Source organism: Pteropus vampyrus, unplaced genomic scaffold (assembly GCF_000151845.1).
Source record: "Pteropus vampyrus isolate Shadow unplaced genomic scaffold, Pvam_2.0 Scaffold548, whole genome shotgun sequence".
In the NCBI taxonomy this organism is placed as follows: Eukaryota; Metazoa; Chordata; class Mammalia; order Chiroptera; family Pteropodidae; genus Pteropus; species Pteropus vampyrus.
In genome coordinates this window covers 2,224,706-2,243,486 of record NW_011889329.1, presented here as the reverse complement: position 1 = coordinate 2,243,486, position 18,781 = coordinate 2,224,706, and the positions used below count along the sequence as shown (strand labels likewise).

General features: G+C 33.7%; 1 protein-coding gene across 38 annotated transcripts in view; it reads right to left on the bottom strand.

Annotated features, from left to right (window-relative positions):
- The window catches only part of MBNL3 (muscleblind like splicing regulator 3), a 110,184-nt gene that overhangs the window by 37,721 nt on the left and 53,682 nt on the right, over window positions 1-18,781 (bottom strand). For 2 of the 38 annotated variants that reach the window (XM_023525331.1, XM_023525332.1), the window contains 2 exons: window positions 15,787-16,060; window positions 15,164-15,374 (listed from right to left, as the gene is read on the bottom strand). The exons of 33 other annotated variants lie outside the window; for them this stretch is intronic. The gene's annotated coding sequence lies outside the window, so the exon portion shown is untranslated. Of the gene's footprint in view, window positions 1-15,163; window positions 15,375-15,786; window positions 16,061-18,781 lie in introns of those variants that run through there. 3 more of the 38 variants (XM_023525333.1, XM_023525335.1, XM_023525339.1) reach the window with 3 other exon arrangements.

Sequence of the window (18,781 nt, the reverse complement as noted above, 5' to 3'; positions counted from 1 at the left end):
CTCCCTACTCTGTCAGCCACTCCACTTTGCCACCTACAGTGGTGCAAACTGTATATTCAAACGACTTAATTCAAATGATGCCTGCCAGAGCTCCTCCTTTAGGTTAGGAAGAAGAGGGATATGATGAGTGACCACTGAACCTAACTCCTGACTTTAAATTTATATGAAACTTTTGAACATATGAATTATTACAGGAAGATGAGGCTTTTATGTTTTTAAGGTTTTCATATGTGTGTGGGGGGGCGTGAGGAAGGTAGATTAACTTTTTTTTCTTTAGCTCTGTCTGTGAAATACTCAAATTCAAGCAAAAGTCATCCACTGAAGCCCAGGAAAATAACTGCTTAAGTATCATGTTTCTACATGCACACATAAGATCTAGGCAGATACATATTCAAAGAAAGCAAAAGATGGCATGACTAGCCATTATTTGCATAGATTTCTTTTTCAGCCTATCCTTGATTATGCATTTTAAAAGAGAGGGAAAAGTAGAGGGGCATGGTTAATTCTAAGGAACAAAATAATATATTCAGGAAAAATGGCAACCTATAGTAGTCTTACATTACAAAATATGTATATTACAAAAGTAGCAATTTATGAACATTCGGGAATCAATTTTTAGACATAGTTCTAAATTTATGTTTTATTCATTACAAATTTAGACTTCTTCGTTGAAATTATCAAAGATTCAGAATTAGTACAGTCAGAAAGAATGAAATTGTACTGTACTGGAGAAGTTTACATGTTTAAAGATAATATATCATAGAAATATTAAATAGTAAAGCCGGAAAGGCTCCTGGAGATCATTTAGTCCAGCATTTGCCTGAGTGTGTACCACAGACCACTATTCCCCAAAAGACTCAAAAACTGAGTTTCCTGGTTAAATACTGTTAAGAAATAGCAAACTATATTCCTGTCATGGCGACTGACAGCACACCAAAGGTTCTCTCTTATACGTCCTACAGTAAAGAAACCGGCTTACTTTTGTTAACTCAGCATTTCCCAACATGGTTTAATTACACAAACCATTCCTTTTTTTTTGTCACAAAACATCTTCTAACAATCTCATTAGAGTATCCTCATGAAAATAGTGATCTAATTCAACTTCCTCCTACTAACGCTCAAACTAAGCCCTGTGGTATTTTGTAAGTCAAGTTAGTTTTCCTTCATACTTTTCATTTCTATTTTTTTTTCTCCTAAATAGAAAAAGAACTCCAAAGAACTGGATCTTCCATTGAAATGACATTTAACATTTTTGCTTATGCAGAAAGTCCTCACCTAATGTCGTTGATAGGTTCTTGAAAACTGAGACTTTAAGTGAAACGACTATATAAAAAACAATTTTACTGCAGACTAATTGATACAAACAAGAGTTAAGTTCCTACGGCATATTGCTGGTCACAAAAACATGACCAAACTTCTAAATAAAGACCTGAAACACTTCTAATATGAAACATTGAAATAAATTTGAGCTATATTCACATATAGGAAACTGGACTTTGGGCGGTAAACGCACAATAGAATATGCAGATGTCAAATTATAATGTATATCTGAAAATTATATAATTGTATTAACCAATGTTACTTCAATAAACTTAATTTTTAAAAAGTTTTAAAAAAGTTAAAAAATAAAAAAAAAAACGAAAGAAAGATTAATCAAAACAAGTAAGGGAATTCTTTCCAACCCACTTATTCCAGTTCAGGGTTGCAACTGGCTGGAGCCTTTCCCAACAGCTCAGGGTGCAATGCAAGACCCACTCTGGACAGGACATCTTTCCACCACAGGGCACACTCAAACACACGTACATTCACTCAGCCTGGGACAATTCAAACATGCCAATTTACCTCACATGCACATCGTTGGGATGTGAGAGGAAACCAGAGTCCCTGGAGAAAACCTAAGCAACCTTGGTGAGAATGTGCAAACTCCACACAGACAGTGATCTCAACAGGGAATCAATTTTTTCCCTCATCAACTTTATAATGAAACACTATTAGAGGATCTGCTTCCTTGATTTCCCAAAAGCTAACAACATGGTGATTTTTCCTATGATTGCTGCAAAGAAAGATCCCACAGTCATCTTCCCAACTCCTCTTGCCAAAGCTCTAAGTTCTGTCAGATATTTCCAAATGGCTGCTGAGCTTTTCTTCTTTCGTTTGAATGCTTCAGTCTGGCAACTTCTAAAGTTACAACTCAAGTCTTCTCTGCCTAACTGGATTTCCTACACTGTGACTTCTGTCCCTTGAACCCATGCCAATTACCTTAGGTTTCCATGACTTTAAGAGTCTCAAGTGAGTTTTTACCGCACTAAAACTTGGGAAGTAAGAACGTATTTGGCAATCCCTTCAATTCCTTAAGGGTCTTAGTTTTCCACTCAACTTAAACCTTAGGATTTCCACTTGGCAAAATTAAATTTCCTGTCTCTAAGTAAAAAGAGAGTATAAGGTGAGAAAGGCACTGATTATTTTTCAGAGTTAAACAATTTATCTTTGCAGGGCTCAGTATGCTGCTAAGAATAAATTAAATAGTTACAACTCTATACCCTTCCACCCAGAGGTTATATGAAGGGCAGATATGGTTATTGATTTACTTCTGCATTTTGAAATTAAAGATGAAAATCTGTCCCTCTTTTGCTGAACACAAGTCTTCTTTCGGATAAAGAAAATTAAAAACATAATATCAAAATAGTTGTTTTACAGGGCCTTGCTAAATTCGTAAGTGTGAAATCATGTTTCAAATCCCAAATAGAACCAAATATATCAACTTTGAAATAAGCATTTTCCTCACACTCCTACCCAACTACCAAACTATCACCAAATATGCAATTTCCAAGCAGAAATATTTACTCGGTGTCATGGACTACCATTAAAATACTTTAAGGTACAGAATACGTCTACATTTTGTTATTGATCGTGTACATTTTTATCACCAAAAGTCTTATTGAAACTTTATGCTAACTTGTCATTCAAACTGTAGGCGTTTTAGAGTATCAGACAAATCTCTCCCGAAAAGCTCCAAACTCCAAATGCATACTTTATTTAAATAAAGTGTCATTCTTAGCCAAGAGATTCTTTTAAAAAGCATGTGAAAACTAGGTCAACTTACTGTTTTTTTTGTTGTTGTTGTTCTGCAGACATAAAGAAAACAATTTATTAATACAAATTCTTTCTCTTTTAAAAATAAAGATCTATTCTGCCTGGTCTGAATATCTACCAAGTATATTAACTTTCATTCAAAATGTGTTTCAGAGTTATGAACAGAATTGACAAAGTTCTATATAAAACTACTGAGATTATTTTAATATATATTTTAAAATGTTCCTCTCTCAGTCTAACTTAGTAAATAGAGTAACCTTGTTAAGCTCACCTGCTTTCAGTGGGAAGTTAATATTTGATGATTTTGAAACTGTTCCTGCTATTTAAGGAACTAAACAAGGCCATTCACAAACAATGTAACTAGAAATGAGGTTAGTTTAAAGAAGATAAAATGATAAGTGGAGGTTTTATGTTTTAAAATAAATCAATCCCTCAACCATAAATGTCTCATATCCTTACAAAGAATTTGAAATATGACCTCTGCCAAAGAATGCCTATCTCCAAATCTAAAACAAAAAATAATAATAAAAAATAAAGCAAAGAAGAGAAAAAGTTAATTAGTAATTTTAAAATCTGTTCATTGAACTCCTCAAGTCAGTTTCAACATCTGGAATAAGAGTTCTTGAGAGAATAGTACACTTATAATGATGTAGTGTTCTTTAAAAAACATATACCCTCTATATTAACCACAAAAAATGTTTCTAGGATCATGGTGATAGTCTAATAAATGCCATTTAATTAGTGCACTCTTTATTTTTGTGAGGGAAAAATAAAATAAAATCTACCGTAGCTTCATTGAGCCTTCTTTCAAACTTAGAATAAAATTTAAAAACTTAAGAAAACATGTTTTTCTGGAAAAATAAAATGAGTCCAGTTTATGTGTCTCTTATATAAGGTAAATAAAATTTCATTCTAGAAAAAAAATTATAAAGTAATAGAGTGAAATAAACTAGGTAGCTTGAAACATCAGTGTGCCAATTTTTTAGTGAAATGAAATGCTTCAGAAGGAGACTTATTTTTCTACTGAAGATAACTGGAGCATTTTTAATTGATTTTATTTTGTTTCATGTTTTACATTGACTTTGTATACTAGATTCTAGTATTAAGGTCAAATGATCTTTTAGAAGTGAATTAATTTTGACCATTTATGGGGAGCTGGAGAATAATTGTATGTACAGTTTTAGCCCATGTTATTTGGCATGTGGCAATTGTTGACATGCATTTACAGAATGTCCATTTTTTTTATAGCACGTCCACCTGAATAATCACAACTAGCTTTATTGTGTATTTACCATGTGCTAGGTACTGTTCAAAGTACTTTATATGCATTAAGTCTTTCATCCTTACTGAAGCAGAATAATTAGCGTGAACCAGTCCTCTCTTAGCTCAGCTTTTTAGTAAATGTTTGCACAATAGAATTTTGCCAGTTGGTTTAGGAAAAGCAGTGTCATATTATCAGGAGTTGGGTTATGAGAGTTTAAACACAAACAACCATGACCTGACAAAAGAACAGTTCAGCAAAACCTAATGGACATAGAGAAGGAATGGAAGTGGGGTTCGGTGAAAGAGTTGGTTGTGTGCATTTTGTGACTATTATTACCACGTAAAAGAAGCATCTTTTAAAAACAAAGTAGTGTCATTTACAAGCAGATTTTCTCAGACCACAGATGTCTGAGTTCTGTAGCTTCAACACAATCACGAAGCAGAAAAAAAACCCTCCAAACAATGACAAAAAAATCAATGTTATCCAAAGTCATACAAAGTCTCCTTCTGAAGCATTTCATTTCACTAAAAGAATCTACAAATGAGAATTCGCATATCCTACACACACTATCTCACAAAAAACTGCACAACCAAATGCTCAGTTTTAATGAGGATTTGACTTAAATGACCAGAGAACGTATAGACTTTGAGATGGTGCAAAGTAGGTTAATGATTTGTGGGCCATGAAAACTAGGGCTTGACTTTTTCAGTGCTTTAACTCTGCATTATGAACAACAGCTTTGTTTATTTTTTTTTCTCTTTGCCAATTTATTTTTGGTTAAGTAAATAATACTAAAGACTTCAAATGCAAATCAGTATACACATACATCAGGTAAACACTTCAATAATATGAACATCAATTCTATCCAATATAACTTGTTATTTAGTTTTTTTCCCACAGCTATTAAAAAATGAAGTGTTATAGATATTCGCTGATGATATTCATAATTTGATTTCTCTCATGTATTTTTTCCTAGACAAAGAAGAAATAAATCTAAATTTTAATATGAATTCTGTATTTTATTAGAAAGACTGTTAGACTGGGATTTAAGTACCCTAGATTCTAATTACCTTTAGATCATGGCTAAATTATTTTCCAGTTCTGTTAATCAGTTTGCCTAGGAATAATTTCTGCCCCTACATACCTCATAGGTATTTTGAATGAATAAAAAGGAAAGTGAAATTTAGTATGTTTTGAAAGTAAAGTCTGTTTTGTTGTTTCTTTATAACAAAACCAAAATTACTACTGTGAATTAAGTATGAAAAATATGACATTATGAACTATGTTTTATGATTTTACCTCTCCACAAAAGTAATGCATTATTATGTGAGTAATTCTTGATTCAATGAAATATAAATTATCATGTGCCTAGAAAAGAAATTTACATACAATGTTAAAGAGCCAGGGACACTTCTCTTCTCAGAACTGCTCCCAGAGCTCAGTGGTATGGTAGGTGAAAGAGCAGAGGATAAAGAAGCCGGTTCAGGCTTTTATCTTATACTTGCAAATAACTGAAAAGATAAAAGAATTATTGCTCCTTTTTCAACTGGCAATAAGCCAGTACTTACTTAGGAGACCAGTTTATCTAATCAAGAGACATATTTCTACCATCACCAGCTTCTTACTTTAATATCTCCCATAATAAAAATTCACTTTAGAATCATAATGAATAAGCACTTAAAGTAACTTCTATTATATGAAAAAGTTTGGAGCATAATACTTTTTGATGGGTACTTTAAAAAGATTTTACTTTGCCACAACTGCTATTATATTTTATTTATAACATATATTAAAATGATAAAAAGAAATCAGGCAAGTCATTTTTTTTCCTGGTGAGTTAGGATAAAGCAAAACAAATGATAGACTATAAGAGAAGATGTTAACAGTGCTTATAGTATTAACAAGTAATTAATGATAGCAAAGGGATCTTGAATATTATTTATATAATTGGTAAAATATTAAAATTGAATCTCATTATAAAACTGTTTACAAGTTTTTAAGCTAATTTTTCGTTTTTCTTATTTTTATCTCAATAGGCGAACCTCATAGAAGCCAAGATTGACTCATATAAATGTGAAACATTTGAATATATGATATACATGAACATACATATATATTTCCATTGTAAAAACTAATAAATATATAATACGTTTTATATACAAGCATATATATGTATATATGTGCCTATCTATCTATATCTATATATATAGCCTTTTATGTCCCCATAATTGCTGCACATAAAGTTTTGAAAGTCTACTTGTAGCAGCTAACAACATCTACAATAGAGCTTTCAGGGTTTTAAAAAAGCCACTAATCTTTCTGAAGTGTTATAAAAGACAAATAATTATTATTTTTTTCTTTTTGGTTTCATAAATTTAGACATCGATGTTATTTTTACCCAGCTACCTGCAATGTAATGTTCCATGAGAAGTCTTTATATGCTCCACAAAAATAGAGTTCTGTGGTCAAAGATTTTGAGAAATGTTGGGTTAAGCAGAATTAAACTGCTATCTTTTGTGCAATATGTCTCAGAGCCTTATCAGTTAATAAGCATCGTGGTGCTCCTTGGGGGTGGGGAGAAATAGAAGCTTCTTAAAGATATATGTTTTCCCGAACAGACACCGTTTTATTCCCACCAGATCTAAACATAAACAATAACCCAAGAATGAAGCCATTTGAAAAAAAAAAAAGTGGAAAGGAAGAAGTATTGAAGAAACTATACAGAGTGCTAAGAATTTCTTAGTTGATAATCTCCTATACCATCATAGTTTTCTCTAAACCAATGGTTCTCAAATTTTAGTGTTCATCAGAATCACCAGGGAGGCTTCATAAAACACAGATCCTCAGACCCACTTCAGAGTTTCTGATTTAACAGGTTTGGGGTGGGGCCTGAGAATTTACATTTCTGACAAGTTTCCAGGTGGAGCTGGTGCTGCTAGTCTTCCAACAACTCTTTTGAGAATCTCTGGTCTATGGGAGAATCTCTGGTCTATGGGAATACTATCCCATCAAACAATGGATTTAGTGTTTACTTAGCATTTTCTTATGTTACTAATAATTTATTTTCTAAAAGGTCATATCGAAGGGATTTTGATATCTTAATTCCACATCTCTGACTTCAGTAATGATATTAACAGTCATAGTAAGAGAGGGCCAGTCTAAGTCATGAAAAAAAAAAAAGACTTCTCAAAATTCTACTCTACTACTTTATGGAAACATTCATTTTCTGTTTACAAAGTAGTGGTATTAGTTGCAAAGTTAAATATATAAAAGTTCTGTATGACACGTTGCTTACATTTGCTCTACGGACCTCCCCAGAGTGTTTTTCTAAATATGTGCTATGTACCCAAATTTAAGCAGATAAATAATTGTGTAGTAAATGCTCCTCGGTTTTTCGATAAATTAATGTTTTTATGCACTGAGGAAATCACACTCAGTTGTAACCATTACCCCTTCTCCTCACTCCTCTCTCCCTCCCCCTCAAAAAACCTAGAAGACAAACTAAAAGGAGGGAAATACTTTTCACATCAACTAAGCAAACAATCCAATGCTGATCACGGCATTTCAGCATAGACAAACAGAAACTGAAGTATAGATAGATTCCCAAACCTCAAAGCAAGCATTGAATACCAAGTTCATCACTTGCACCCTGCAGTGATTCAGTAAGGAAACAGTACATCTCAGACAACACTTTCTTCTTTTCATTGTAAAGAAAATAAACACTGTCTAAAATGTTCCAAGTATTTGTTACTCTTTTGTTTATGTATTAAGAGTAGTCTCATCAGCACTTAGTCTATTTCTGAGTATCACTGGAAGCCTATTAAATAAAGAAATACAAATTAGTAGTTGATAGTTGGGCACGGGAATGGGGAGCACAGCAGAGGGAATGCAGTTAGCATTAATATGATGGCTAGGTGGAGGGCCAGGGGAGGGAGGGATCAATTGGGGGATTGTTTTATGAACTATATAGATGTCTAACCAATGTACTATATACTTGAAACTAATTTAAATAAATAAATTTAAAAAAATACTGAGGCCTCTCAGTTTGCATTACTTGAATGCCTGTAACGCATTAACACATCTAAATGAAAAACACTCAGCTTAATAAACTGCGAATAAGAAATTCAGAAACAGAAGTAGCCCCTTCCCTTGCTCTCTTGCTCTCTCACTAGTTATGCAACTACATTTTTCTAGAAAGGCTTGGAAAAATCTTGCAAGAAAAAATACGTTTCCAATAAGATCATTATCATAAGCCTGGAGAGTAAGAGTGACATAATGGCAAATGTGGGTTGATAAGAACAAACACATCAAAAACATCAAAAACCTAGGCTAAGGTGAATTGTTTTAGCTGGCTCATACATGTAGCTCTGAGCTTTCTGGTAACCATAGTAAATAGGACATTTATTGAAAGCATACTGGTTAATAAACACCTCTCTGTAAAAAGATTTCTGATACTGTGGAAGACAGAAAGAAGAACAGGACATTTCAGAACCTGCCCACAAGGAGTTTACATATCTTATCTCTCCTGCAATTGCATAGGCATGAAAAATGTTGCTGGAAGGGGCTCTAGCACTGGACATACTGGAATAGAAATCAAAGAAAAATCATGGGGTAGAAATAAAAGGTGACTGGGGGTGCATGTTTAGTGGTGCTATTGAGAAGGAGAAGGAGCAAGCGTGATGGGGAAAATGAGATTTTTCTGAGATATAATTAATCACAGCTCTTTATTTTTGCTTCAAGAAAAGATGAGAAGTTTATAGTGGAAAATGTGTGATAAAAATGGCATAAATAATTCTCTCTGGAGTGTCTTATTTCCTCTAGCACCTTCCTCTTGCATTAGTATGTTATTTTTTCATTACACATCCCTTGTGGTTTTGTTTCAAATATATTATTATTATAACTGAATTATTTTAGAGTGAAAAGCTTTTCTCAATAGATGTCTCCGAATTTCTTTTCCTTCCTTCCTTCCTTCCTTCCTTCCTTCCTTCCTTCCTTCCTTCCTTCCTTCCTTCCTTCCTTCCTTCCTTCCTTCCTTCCTTTCCTTCCTTCCTTCCTTCCTTCCTTCCTTCTTTCCCTTCTTCCATTCTTTCTTTCCTCCCTCCCTCCCTTCCTTCCCTTTTCCTCTACAATCTCTGACTCAAAAGTAATGTCATTTTTTCTTATGTTTCCCTAGTGGGAGAATAAAAAATTTGGGAGACAAACAAGTGAAATATGATTGAATAGATTTTATCTCGAATACTTCAAAGATGGAGTAAATGTCATGTGCTACCTGAGTGAGGCCTTGAAAATTTGGGAAACTATTAATTTCATCAGCTGAATGCTGCTAAGTCGTTAAAATCATTTGAAGTTTCTTTCTTTATTGAAACATTTTCTAAAATGTTCCAGGTACTTTTCCTGTCTCTGAAAGTGGAGTCAGTTGCCCAAACTTGAATCATATCTTGATCACTGAAGATTGCACCCAAGGCCTCAGGGTTATCTGTTCTGAAAAACAGAAATCACTATGCAGAAATGGAGATGAAGATGAAAAATGTATAAGATATTGAGCTGACTGTACAAATTCTAAGATATAGCTAATAAGCCTAGAGATTAAAAAAAAAATCTTGAAATTGCGTTTCCGTTGCTTATTTTCTCATTTTTTTTTAAAAGCACATTGTTTGGACTAAGTTCTAGTTATTAAGGGCTCTAGTTAAGTTTATTTTAAAATGTCAATGCATGGGCTCTCTCTCTGAGAATTTTTCTTTGCTTTTTTATGATCGAACTCTTTGGACTGTAAATATCCCTGTGTATTCATAGCAATAGTTATTAATTAAACTTCAAATATATATTTTTATTGGACTAGGTAGTCACCTTTTACACAAAACCCTTTTCTGAAGATTATGACTGTATACTTGACTCAGAATGACATTATTAGCACTAATCATGCTTCCAAGAATATCCTGATTTGCAAGCTAGCTATCTGCTATAAAATTCAATTTTAAACATTTGAAGGCAAAAGTAATGCTTGAATATTACTAAATTATCACACTAATTACTTTAAAATAATATTTAACAATAGCCACTGAGCAAAGTTTTAAAACTCAATATATAGGATAAAAGCGCACAAAATGCAACATTTGGAGACCGACCAATGGCTTCTGGACAAAGAACATTTCTATAATGCTAAGGGACAGAATTAAATTCAAGAAAATTAGCAATCTGTAGATCATCATATCTATGTTAAAATGTAGTTGAATGAGGAAAGTTGGCACATGTGTGTATACAATTTTCATTCACATTGAAGTAAAAACTGAACTGGGGGTGGAAGTATAGATGCAAATAGAGAGATGACGGGACACCTTCTAAGGGAGCCCATGTTTACTCTTCTTCTCTCAAAGTGATTCAACAAGTTCATGTTTCATTCAACAAATAATTTTTAGATTCCTAATACGTGCTAATGTGCTAAGCACAAAAATTACATTGGTAAACAAGACAGCATCTAATGTGAAACCAAAACAAGTATGCAGACCTTCACTTAAAATTCAATGAGATTGGATATTAAAGTGAGCACAATATCTGTAGGCTAAAATAGAATGTCAACCCTCTCTTAGCAGCCCAACTACATCACTGGCTTTCCCTTCACACTGCCACCAATTAATTTAAAGTCTTATTATTTCATACCTTCAATACTTGAACAGCTTTCTAAGAGGTTTCCCTCTTACCAGTCTTTTTTGTTCTACCAATTCATCTTGCATAGGCTGATGATGTCATTACTTAAAAATTGTCAGATTCCTCAGAGCTACAAAATAAAGTTTAAACTCCTCACTAACTCTTGAGGCTACTCTGCCAACATAAGCTTTATGCTTCAGCCAGTTTGACTTAACATTCAACTTCCCAAACATATATCACAGTTTTCTCCATCTGTATTTGTTAAGGTTATCCCATCTGCCTGGAATATCTTTCTATCCCTTTTTCAAAGAATACCTCAAACAGAACCTCTAACATGACGGCATCTTTATCAACACAGCTGGATATAATCCCAGCCTCTGCCTCTCCCCTTGGACTCTTTTAGCAGTTAGTTTGTACCTGGCTTATGGCAAATAACACAAACAGCTTCATATTAAGAGGTCAGGCAGAGACCACATCTTTCATAATCTATTGTGCACACTGTGCCTAACAAGTAATGGGTTTCAATAAATGTTTGTTGAATGAATCATTTCTTTGGGGAATTGAATGCATACAGAACTTTTAATGGATTTAACAGGACTTTCAGCAATAAATGACCCCTGACATTTATAAAATTTTTGTAGTAAACCACAACCGATATTCCTACAAATTGACCTCTGCTGCTTGCTCTTGTATGAAGAGAAACAGAGGTAGTACGATTACCATGCCTTGCTCAAGGCCACATAGGGAGCCCTTGTTAGAGCTGTTATTACAAGGCAGTATTTTCTGTTTATGCCACTTGCTTTGTTTCAAATATTTTCACGGTTACATCTGTAGTTCACCCAATAAAGAAGCATTTATCGAGACTACTTCTAAGGCTTCTTTGAAAAATAAGACCATAGTTCAAAATATCTACAATGGAATACTATTCAGCTACAAGAAAGAAGGAAATTCTGCCCTTTGTGACAACATCGATGGATCTTGAGGGCATTAAGTGAAAATAAGTGAAATAAGTGAAAAAGTTAAACAGGCCAGACACAGAAAGATAAATACTGTATAATTTCACTTACATGATGAATCTAAAAAAGCTGATCTCATAGAAACAATGAGTAGAATGGAGGTTACCAGGGGCTGGGTAAGGGAGATATTAGTCAAAGCGTCCAAACCTCCAGTTATAAAACAAATAAATTCTGGATATCTAATGTATAGCATGGTGATTATACTGAACGATTCTGTATCCTATACTTCAAAGTTGCTAAAACAGTAGATCTTAAATATTCTCATCACAAAAAAATTAGAAAAGGTAATTACATGAGGTGATAGAGGTGTTAACTAACCTTATATATTTATATCAAATCATCATGTTATATACCTTAAACATACACAATGTTATATATCAAGCTGGAAAAAAAGTAAATCCTCTAGTGGGGTACTAGCAAAATAAAATTAGACAGGCAAAGTTTAAATTTTTTATTTGTTTGGAAGTTAAGAATGAATTTCTTTCTATATAGAATGCTTTCCTGGCTAATAGGAAAAGCGAATAACAAAGAAATTGCAAAAACTCTAGAGATTATGTTTTTACAAAAGCTGTAAAATATTTAAGTTCATTTAATGGAACATGTGATTACTATAAACATTAACGACAGAAAAACAACTGCTTATCAAATGTTTAAAACAAGAACACAAAGCTCCCTAAGATATTAAACAGTCTCAAATTGTTACTTCAGTGTTATTGTCTTCCACAAATAGGATGATCGAAAATTTTAAGGCAATCTGACAATATAGTCTTAAAACAATGTCACCTTAAAACATGCAGTTTCCAAAAAGTATGTGGAACTGAGTAAGAGATCATTCATATTACAATGCTGCATACTCAATGTACATAGACATATAAAAGATGGGTGAAAAGTTTAAAGTTACAGAGGAAAAAGGTTTTCTGTTTGAATTTTTGCATGCTAAAGACAGAAATTAAAACTTTACTGCTATATAGTTACGTAGTAAATCATGACTGGTACATAGTTATGTCTTAGATTAGGGAATTTGTCATATTTAAGACATATTTAACAGTTATATCACTGTGGACTCTATATTTTTAAACTAATGGCTAGTTTTCACAGTGTAGAAATTGCCTTCGCTATCCAGTGTCTGCCCACAGAACATAGATAAGAACAAAAGGCTAATTTCTTTTCTACCAATTTCCAGTGGATAAATAAAAAATTGAGTGTCAACGGAAAAAATTAGATGCCCACTTGTGATAGAAAAAAATCCCATTTAAAGCATATATTTAAATGCATATGGCCAAAATTGATGCATCCTATAGACATATCTACTTCACTAAATAACTGATTAGACATGACACTAAGCAATATTATACAAACTTATCATGAAGAAGACATTGAAAAAATAATTTAACTCTAGAGAGTTGAACATGTAAATCCAAATAGTGGAGATTATTTAGAAAATAAAAGATTGAAGAATAAATGAAATAGTTTACCAACTTTTAGGTAAACAATATCAAGAAACACAGAGAAAAGCATGATTAAACATATAATTACATCTAATAGTAAAACTTGACCCTGCGGTGAGAACTGAAGGTGCACGCGCGCGCGCACACACACACACACACACACACTCTCACACTCACACTCACACATGCACACACACTGAAAACCCAAGCAGTATTGCAAATCTAGATTGGATAGCAGCAACAAACAAACAAACAAAAACATAAATTTAAAAAACCAAAGACTGATTACATAGTGGAGGAAATACAGAAGAAAATGGAAAGATTATTTAGAGATGATGAGGAAACAATAGACAACTAAGATTCCTCTGGAATATATAACCCTATAGGTCAACAATTAAGAAGCAGACTGAGGTACAGGAAAACAGGGTAACTTAAGAGATGCTACAAGCAAAAAGCATACATTTAAATTCATGTGGCCAAAATTGCTAGATCTAATGGATCTAAAAGTTAATCTGTAAGGGCAAAAAGAACAGTAAGTAAACGATACTCTATGAATAAAGTTATGTTTCTAGAAGAAATAATTACTATTTCCAGATGCAGAGAAGTACCTTGCATCCTGACTTCACAAAAACTTAAAATAGAGAAAAATATACTATTTGTAATGACTCATATGCAACATGAAGATAATTATTTAATGATCAAATAGGATCAGGTATATATTTCCCTAACATGTAAAGTTTCTTCGAAACAGAAGAGCTGACAAATAGTACACAATTTTCAAACTTCAGATTTTCAGACCTCTCATAACTAAATGGGATTCCTGTGACAAAGGGTAAATATTAATAGTGGTTGAGGAAAATATCTCTGGCCATATCACGAGTCCTTTCTCACTAGGTGTCTAGTTGCAGCGCTGGCTTCGAGGGGGAGAGAGAAATGATCTTGAGCTATGCTCCCATAAAACATTTTAAATGAGCTGGGTTAGATTCCAAGTTGTTTTACAGAACAATATTTGACCCGTAAGAGGCTGAAGTGTTATTGTAATATTTTCAGCTGACCTATGGCAGGTATCCCCCTAGCTGGACAGGGCATTGTATTAATGAATATATAACAGAGCCAGACACCAAAGAGTTTCATGCAGTGAAAATGTACATGATCCACAGCCAGTTATAATCTCCAATTTTGGCTGGTTAACTCAGCAAAGCAGGGTTTGGGGAGAAGGATGGACAAGGGAGTAGAGATAGCTCAGTCTCCTGACTCTCAGCAATTAAACAAAGCTTAGTATCACTAAATTAGATAACTTTGTCTAAAAAATAAAGAGCACACTCTCTTCTCCCTTCTCAAAATTAATAGTCCGAATAACTAAATATGAACTTTAAAGTGTTAATCTAACTACAATATAATGAAACAATAAATGAGGGAGGGATCAAGAACAAGAAAAGGAAACCCTTTTGAAGTACAAAAAGTAAAGGAGAACCACAAAACTTTACAGGCAGTGCATCCCTATGTAATGTGGGACAGTTTGAATGTGATAAAAGTCTGTTGCCTTGGATTAGTGAAACAACAGCCCAGTTGATGTTGACTCCATTTCCTCCTCCACAGGGGGAAAAAAACAAAAATCACTGAAATGACTAGAACATTGATCCTCAGGCTCTTTTGATAACTGCTTATGTGACCTTAGGCAAGTGACTCTTCCTCACCAGCTCTCCAGTTTCTTCATCTGTAAATGGTAACAACTTGAACTGAATGATCTTCTTTTTACAGCCAAAATTCTTGATTTGCTAGGCTTGTGAAGTGCTATTATGGATATGAATGCTTTCTTGACTATTTAATTATCTGATTCATCCATCTAGATGTGGTCAGTTGCAGGATCAGCCATTGCATGAATTTCAGAGTTTTCTCCTTATCACACTTATAATTTAAAAAAAAAAAGAAGAAAGAAAAATGAAAACAATACCCCACTGTATTTCTGAGCATTAAAAGACAGAGACGCATGTGTAAGACTAAAAGAGCTAACTTTTAAAAATATTTTATTTTGAAATAATTTTAGACTTACAAGATTGCAAAAACAGTACAGAGAGTTCCTGCATACCTTTCACTCAAATTCCTGGAATGTCAACAACTTACATACCATACATAGCACAGTTATCAAAACAAGGAAATTAACTCTAGTACAATATTATTAACTAAACTAGAGACCTTATTTGAATTTCACCAATTTTCCCCCTAATATCTTTCTCTGTTCCAGGATCCCACATGGCTTTTACTTGTCATGCCTCCTTAGTCTCCTCCAATATGTGACAGTTTCTCAGTTTTTCGTTACCTTTCATGATTCTTACATAGTGGCCAGTGGGAGCTCCTTCAGATTGGCTCCTGTGTCCTCTTGTCATGCTCCAAATTTTCTTGAGCACTTCCTTATTTTGTGGTAGAAGGCATAACAAGTTCATCTTGTATTTGCCCTGTCCTGATCCAGAATGAGCCAATACTTCAAGAGTCTGGTTCCTTTATTGAAGAATGGTATTGGAAACCAGGATCTGGGAACTAGCTGTGTTTATTATTATTGGGGTGTCCTTGCTCTAGGTCCTCCAAAGGCAGACCTAGAAAATATAAGCATCTATACTAACCCATGAATACACACACATCTATGTCTATTTCTGTACCTGTATATCTGTATACATATTACATTAAAGATGAGCTCATACTGATGTCTTCATTTAAATCCATGTCACAGAATTCATTCTAGCCTTCCCTTTTTCCTTATCTTTAATTATTTTCTCTGTGAGAAACCTGGCTATCTTTATCTATTATCTATTCACTTATTTGTTTAACCCTAGTATCTCCATTAAGTACTTACATATGCCTGTGAGTAACAGAGTTACTAACTAGAGCCCAGTATTTGTGTTCAATTCTGTTTATCTTTAATATAAATATAGCACCTCCAGGTTCCTTTTGATTAATGTCAGCATGGTATATCTTTTCCTAGCCTTTTACTTTTAATATTTTTAACTAAAAAATGCAAGAAGAAGAACAGTATGCTACTATTTGTGTAAAAGGGGGGATATTAGGAATGTACATATTTGCATGTATATATACAAAGTATTTATGAGAGAGAAAAACTAAATATATTGGTTGAGAAGTCAATGGATTAACTGGAGAAAAAAGGATAATAGGTAAACCTTACTATAAAGGTTACTTTTATATTTATTTTTTATTGAGATATTATTCATATACCATAATGTTCACCCTTTAAAGTGTACACTCAGTGGTTTTTAGTATATTTACCACTACTTCCAGAACATTATCGTCACCCGAAAAAGAAAACTCGCACTAATTAGTGTTACTTTCCAGTGTTCCCTCATCCATTCTCTCCTCTCATACAAGGCCCCTGTCAAACACTAATCTGTTTTATGTCTCTATGTAGTTGCTGACTCTGGATATTTAACATAGATGGAATTGCACAATATGTAGTCTTTCTGAGCTGGCTTGTTTTCACTTAGCATAATGTTTTCAAGGTTCATTCATGCTGTAGCCAATATTTCTACTTTACTCCTTTTTATAACAGTAATATTCCATTGTACAAAACTACATTTGGTTTATCTATTAATCAATTGAGAACCAGTTGTTTTTAAAAAAATAATTAAAATAAATTATCCATTCAAAAACTAAATTTAAGAAAAAAAAGAAAAAGAAACAACTTCATAAAAAGGAAAAAAAATGAAGTTTTTTAAAAAATAATCAACTAAATAATGTATAAAGAAGAATAATGTATAGAAAGCTTTGTTGGTTATTTGCCAGAGGACTCACAAGACTCAAGAGATTATACTGATGGCTAAGATTTATTAAAGCAAAAGATATAGAGAAAAAACAGCAGGTAAAAGATACATATCCAGAGTCCAGAGAAGCCCAGCACTATCTTCCAAAGTCTTTCCTTATCTGAAGCCACACAGGACATGCCTACCCCTCTGAGTCTTTACCACAATATACACAGACTTAATCTCCCATGCCCTGATTTCCCACTACCCATGACCTCTCTGAGTTCATCTACTACAGCTCTCCTCTTCATCCCTCTGCTCCAGTGACCTTGATGTTTCTCAAACATACCAGGCTTACTCCCGCCTCAGGGTCTTTGTTGTTATTGTTCTTTTTGCCTGGAATATTCTCAGAAATCCTAAATAGCCCACTCTCTCACCTCATTTATGCCTCTCCTCAAATATCACCTCATTTAGAGAGGCTTCCCTGACCATTTTGTCTGAAACAGCAGCCTCTGCCATTCTTTTGTCCTTTCCCTGCCTAATTTTTATTCACATCTGTTAATATGTCATAACCTGAACATTTACTTCCTTTTTGCCTGTTCCTCCCCCAACTAGATGTCTGCTCTATGGGAGCAGGGACTGTTTCTAATTCACTGCTACATCCCATGCCTAGCACAATGCTTGGCACACAACAGGTATTCAGTTGGTACCTATCCAACTAATGAATAAATGAATGAATGAATGAATGAGATATGGATATAGATGATTTTTATTTCCCTTTACAGGCTAGCCCTGTTTAACAAGGTTTTTCTTCTTTCTCTCTCTCTTTTTCTCTCTTTCTTTCTTTCTTTTTCTTTCTTTCTTTCTTTCTTTCTTTCTTTCTTTCTTTCTTTCTTTCTTTCTTTCTTTCTTTCTTTCTTTCTTTCTTTCTTTCTTTCTTTCTTTCTTTCTTTCTTTCTTTCTTTCTTTCTTTCTTGCTTTCTTGCTTTCTTGCTTTCTTGCTTTCTTGCTTTCTTGCTTCTTGCTTTCTTGCTTTCTTGCTTTTTCTCTTTCTTATTAGAAATTACACATTTATAAAAGAAAACGTAAATAATGCAGAAAGCACTAAAGTAGAAAGTGCAAGTCCTCTGAACTGGAGGTTGTAGGGGAGTGCAATGTGACAGGCACAGCTGAAACACAGTGGCTGCATCAAAGCAGTTGTGTCAACAGGGCTCATCAAAATGTCCCCATGGATAAATTGGTCACATCAGATTGTCTTGCTCTGCTGTTTATATCCTTTGCCTATTTTTCTAAGAAAATAGTTTTTAGTGTTTGCATTTTTTATTCATAAACTCATTATATAATAAATAATATTTTTATGTGTCATATATGTCAATTTTGCCCCAAATTATTGCTTGTCTTCTAACTTTGTGATGTTTTCTACCATTCAGAAATAATTTTTATTGTGTGGTCGGTTCTAATAATCCTTTGCCTTTATTGAGTCTGCCATACTTAGAAGGTCTTCCTCACCCAGGATTATAAAAGTGTTCACCTATACTTTCTTCTAGACCTGTCATGATTTAATTT